The sequence below is a fragment of the Priapulus caudatus genome, unplaced genomic scaffold (assembly GCF_000485595.1).
Source record: "Priapulus caudatus unplaced genomic scaffold, Priapulus_caudatus-5.0.1 Scaffold2714, whole genome shotgun sequence".
Classification (NCBI taxonomy): Eukaryota; Metazoa; Priapulida; class Priapulimorpha; order Priapulimorphida; family Priapulidae; genus Priapulus; species Priapulus caudatus.
This window is the reverse complement of record NW_014579775.1, coordinates 11,173-17,126: the sequence shown is the minus strand read 5'-3', so window position 1 is coordinate 17,126 and position 5,954 is coordinate 11,173. Positions and strand designations below refer to the sequence as shown.

General features: G+C 51.2%; 1 long non-coding RNA gene across 1 annotated transcript in view; it reads right to left on the bottom strand.

Annotated features, from left to right (window-relative positions):
• The window catches only part of LOC106818979, a 13,429-nt gene that overhangs the window by 6,634 nt on the left and 841 nt on the right, over positions 1-5,954 (bottom strand). The window contains exon 2 of the long non-coding RNA XR_001395325.1: positions 4,650-4,749. This is a non-coding gene — a long non-coding RNA (uncharacterized LOC106818979). The remainder of the gene's footprint in view (positions 1-4,649; positions 4,750-5,954) is intronic.

Genomic DNA, 5,954 nt, shown 5'->3' with positions numbered 1-5,954 from the left:
AGGGGACAGCCGCTAGCGAGCGTGAGGATGAGCGAGAGCGACTAGAGACGAGAAAAAAAAGCGCGAGCGGGAGAGAGAGAGAGCAGAGCGATCGCATGAGAGAAAAGAGAAGCGTGACGCGTAGACGGCTCGGGAGATGAGGCGCGGGGAGATCGAGAAAATATCGCGTTGTATGCATGTGGCGGGGGAGGAATATTTTTTTACGGCCTGACGCTGGAAAGTTCCCCTGATTTTAACGAGCAGTATTCCATGAGACTGTAGCATCTCAGTTGATATGCTGCAGTTGTCAGCCGCCCATGATGCTGTCACGGCGCGGCCCGTAATAGCATTCGCCTTTAACAGTCGGTGACTCGATTAAACGACGCTACATCACGCATTACTGCGAATTACGGCTGCAGCAGGATCGAGACGTGCTGATACTAAGGAGGAAAGAGAGAGGAAGATGACGAGCGCGCGAGCAACAGAGAGGGAGTGATAGAGCGGGCTGGGAGAGGGTGGCGAGAGGTATGTCGTACTAAGTAGAGGGAGACGAGGAGAGGCGCCGACGAGCAAAGCGATAGGAGAGAGAGAGAGAGCAGGGGTAAGAGGGGGAGAGATAAGTGATACTTAAGAGGAAAGCAGAGGAATGAGATGACGGCAGCGCGTCGAGCAGACAGAGAGGGAGGTGAGGACGAGGAGGCGAGATTGTATTAGTGTATACCTAAGGAGGGAAAAGAGACGCGGGCGATGAGAGAGGAGGGAAAGGATATAGAAACGAGGAGAGACGGCAGATGAGAGAGAGAAAAGAGTGACGAGAGAGAGAATCGAGAAGTCGACGTTTGCATCGTGACGTGGTGGCATGGGGCGTGTGTACGCGCGCCTGACTCTGGACAATGGTAACTTTAACTGCCACGGAATGTTCACACAACGGCTGGGACAAGTGGCCACTTATTATACTACTTCAGCCGAGCCCTGCTGGCTGGCTATACGGTACACCAGCAAGAACAACACGTCTGCCAGTCGTTATTTCCACGAGGAATTTTCACTACGCAGCGACAAAACTGCGCGCACGCGGAGATGTACGTTCCTATAATTACGTCACGCCTGCGACTGCCGTAAGAAAACACAATTGTAAAGAATACCGCTAGGGGAAATTTTTTTCGTGACGCTAACTTTGCAACGGCGGTACCCCGGGAGGGTCGAGAGAGAGAGACGAGAGATGGAGAGAGAGGAGGACTGAGCACTGAGAGAGAGAGGAGGTGAGAGAGAAGCGGGAGTCTGCCAGAGGAAGAGACGGTGATGCAGTACATTAGAGACGTAAGAAGAGAGAGAGGAAGGGAGAGACGAGAGAGAAGACAGCGAGGGAGAACGGCTCGGCCCGGAGGTCGCAGTGTGTCATACGAGTAAGAGAAGACGAGAGTGAGAGTGCAGAATGAGAGGAGAGAGAAAGGAACGGCGATGAGAGAGAAGGCAAGAGAAGAGGATAAGAGTAGAGCCAGAGAGAGAGAAGAAGAGACGAGAGAGAGATGAGAGAGAGGAATGAGCAGAGAGAGATGAGGAGGAGAGGGAGCAGAGAGGAGGAGAGAGAGCAGAGAGAGAGATAGAGAGGCAGGAGAAGAAGAGAGACAGAGAGAGAGTAGAGAGCAGAGGCGAGCAGCGTCGTCGAGGGTACTCGAGTATAGCGCTCTTCGCACGCCCCGACCCAACGGTAGGGCTCACGAACCAGGCAGTCTGTCGAATATGACCCGGCATGTTCCCATAACACAGCATAAACCACGCTCCGGGATGTTAATTATGTTTCACTGTTACATGTTATTGCGCGTGTGTAAGCCGTATTCAGCCGTGCGATTGTCACGGTACGGCGCGCCGCGCGGCGTGTATAGTGGTGCACACGATACACGCGCGCGGGTCGGTACGTGCCCGTTGCGACGGACTGCGCCGCCGGGGGTATGTGCTGGCACGTACGCGCGGGCTCGGGCATGTATATGCGTGCAGTACACTGCGCTGCGCCGTGGGCCAGCGGGTTATGTGAGCGTGCACCGCGCGATAGCGCGCGCGGGAGTCCGTTATATAGACCTACGCCGTTTGAGCGCGCGGTGCGTGTATTGGTGTGGATATTATCATGAACGAGTTACACGCGTATGCGTATCGTTTGTGGACGTGAGCCCCAGCTATTATGTGTAATTAGGATGTGTGTACGAACACCGTGCGCCTGCGTGTGTGGCGTGCGCGTTATGTACGCATCATATGCACTAAGCTCCACGTTGCAATGTGTATCATGGCTCTCTTTGCGGCCCGCATTCAGCCTTACTGTGAACACGCGCTCCGCTCGCTCGCTGAATTCGTCAGGGCGATTTTTTCACAGCCTCTGCAGCAGTTTCCCATTATCATCGGTACATTAGGAAAGCGTGATATCTCCTTGGGCAGAGAGCCGAGAAGATCGTGAGGAGGCCGAGAGAGGAGAGAGAGATTCAACGGCCCAGTTAGCTAGCCACTCGGCAGCTAGTCAATCTTCCCTTTCCGGCATATTGATCAGGATGGTTCTGCGTGGCGTCTCGATGGTGTGTGTGTGTGTGTGGAGCCTCCCCTTCTGTTCATGCTATTACTGCCTATACCCGATCCGCGCGCTCCTAGCCTGCCTTGTCACTGCTCTCTCGCTCCCGCTCTCGCTCTCGCCGTCCGCTCCTGTTCGTTAGTTCAGCTCTCGCCCCGTGGCCTGTCGAATGCTCGCTTCTGCCTCATTGGTCGTATTTCCACCCTTGTGTGTGTGGTGATGTGCTACCTTGGCTATCATCGGTTCCCGCTTCATGTCTACTCGCGTTCCTTCAGCGTTACGCCATTCTCCTCCGGCGTCTTATGCTTATGAGCGTCGCGCTCCTCCTGGAGGCCTCGTCCCCGCTCGCTCTTCATCGTGGTCGTTCGCACCCCTTGCTCCAAGCCCCTCGATACGCGTCGCCCACGCGCTCACTCGCTATGTCGTGACCGCTGATGTGCCTCGGCGGCTCCCGTGCTTCTGCACATTGGTTCTTCTAGCGTCTCACGCTGGTGCCACGCGCCGGCTGCTCTCCACCGCGCGGTGGCTCACTCCGCGTCGAGAACACACTCGTCATACGTCTGATTAGTGCTATTCTCCGAGGTGGCCTGTCTGCGATGTAGGATACCCAGTGTCTCCCGACCGTTTTTGAGATTTACACCGGGGACTGAGTTACTTTCCCTTCGCGTCGCGCGGGGTTGCTAGTTATAATGCGTTCCCTTATCTGCCGTCTTACGTACTTCATTTCTTACACTGTGGCAATCTACACTATTATTTTCCTACTTCATGCCTCGCACCCAGACGCATCTATATACAATAAATAATCTATTATCCAATATATTATTTGTATGCATATTATCTATCCTCTTCATTCGCGCGACTGTTAGATTCATCCCCTTCCGTACCTTCCTTTCAGATTGGGCTCACGACTCCTCAATTCCCGCTTTTAACAGTGCGCTCTACAATATTCCTTAGCGCCGGCCCGGGCTTATTAGAATATAACCAACACCCTATATGTCGTAGTTCGTATGAACGATAGATGGGTTTTACAATTCTAACCATACTATATCTGTATCAGTTATGATTTATTAATATTCATATTATATTATAATTATGTATGTCCATACTAATATATATATAATTATATATGATAATTATTTCGATATATTTTTACAATAACTCATAATAAGAGGAATTAAAAGTGCCTCTCCCGAAATGATGAGACGGATCTAGGACGGAAATCTCATATTATCCAGTAAATTGCTGGCAGTTATCTATATCATGACACATCATTGCATGCACACTACTCCACTTGAGATGCTATTACCTCAGTCGCTAACATATGATTACCCTGCTTTACGCAGAAAAAAAATCCCCGAGAGGAGACGATGTGTCCGGGGAGAAAAAACACAAAGTAGTTTACGACTAGCGTAAACTATACGGCTAACCGAACACGCATATCAAGACGTGTTGCTGGTGTTATGTTACAGCCAGCGTTACCGCAATCATACATTGAGAAGTGAGAATCTTACGTTAACAGAGGTGTTGATAGTCTAGGCTACGATAATCCATCAGAGGAGCGAGAGCACGTAAACCTACATATTATATAGCCTAGTTTGTTCTCTAGATTGGATCTAAGACTAGAGATGTTTGGTACATGCGTGAAACTCACATTTTGCTATGCGTGCTACATACCACATGAGCTACACACTTACAGGTGTTGGTATGTGTAGCACTTACAGCAAAGCTATCGATGCTTTTCCATATAAGGTGTCGCTGTGTGCGCTACTGTCATATCGGTTCGTGAATATAAGCGCTGACCACAATTTATTTCGCAATGTGTGACATGTGCAAATGTGGACAGCTCTAATATCCTTGGACCGTGATAATAATATGTAGATTACAAGACATGATGAGGGGGATATGTAGCACTTACACCACGAGCTATCGATGCTTTTCCATATATAAATGTGTAGCGGTGTACTGGCTACTGTAATAACGTAGATTATAAGACGTAGTGAGAGGATGGGCTCAACGATAGACGAGCTGTCCACATTTGCACATGTCGCACACTGCGAAAATGAATTGTGGTCCGCGCTTAGTAATATCCATGAACCAGAAGATGTTTGGCACTTACCGTGGTTGGCGGTGGAAGATGATGCTATACAGACGATCACAGACAGCAACGTCCACATGTACGCCATCGCCGCAGTAGTAGCAGATCGCTTCTCTTCACTCTGCAAGCGAGCAAGACGTTGTAAAACGATGTGGTCCTCCTTCAGCCACGGACATGCATATTGCTGCACTATTCATAGGCACGCACACACACACGCGCGCGCATACACACACACGCGCGCGCACACACACACACACGTGCGCGCGCACACACGCGCGCATAGACACACACACGTACGCGCGCAGACATACGCACGCATACACACACGCACGCGCACGTCCACACGCGCGCTCGCGCGCACACACACACACACACACACACACACACACACACACACATACACAGGCGCGCGTGATCCTTAAGCTCGCGAGCCAATAACCGAAAGCGGCCGCACCGCAGAATATACAAACACTCGCGACGCTTTCAAAATTATAACCACTTCGTCGAAAATTAATGCCGACAAAAGCCCGGGCAATTTTTGCGCAGGCCAAATCTCTGTTCAGCTTTCTCTCTCTCTCTCTCTCTCTCTCTCTCTCTCTCTCTCTCTCTCTCTCTCTCTCGCTTTGTATGGGCTACGCGTCTATTTTGCCAACAACTCAGACATTCAGCGACGCACATCCATGCAGTATTAAAAGCGCATGTATATTCCGGGGCTGCGCTTAGATTTCTGATTTCCGACGGAAAACAGAAATCTACTTTCGGAAACCGCCTCGCCTAGCAGAATTACGTCGCGGTGCATGCATTGTATGCAATTATTGCAGCCAGGCAGGCAGTCATCCGCCGCCAGGGAATATTTTCCACTCGCACGACTCCACAGAACGCGGCATGGCACAGCGAAAGCCTATAATTCTAGAGCGCGGTTAGAGCTGACTTGCCGGCTGGACACACAGTCCAAGCAAGGCACCAACTCTCTACACTTCCTTATCCGTTGACTCGACAAACCTAGCAGAGAACCGGGCACGGGTTAAGTTTCCACTTTCTCAGGCTGTTCAACAATTGCGCCTGATCCGCTGAATAAAGACGGAGAACGGGAGTCGGCAAGCACACGCGGCCAGCTTAAACACAACGGCAAATATGACTCCTTAACTCTCTCGCTCGCTCACACAAACATACGTGCGCATAGCTCTAGTACTATAGCCCGCGTTCGATTAACTGCCGCAGGAATCGAACGCGGGCTATAGTACTAGAGCTAACGTGCGCACAGGAACGCATGCACAGACGCACGCACATAGCCGCATGTACGCACGCGCGCACACACACACGCGC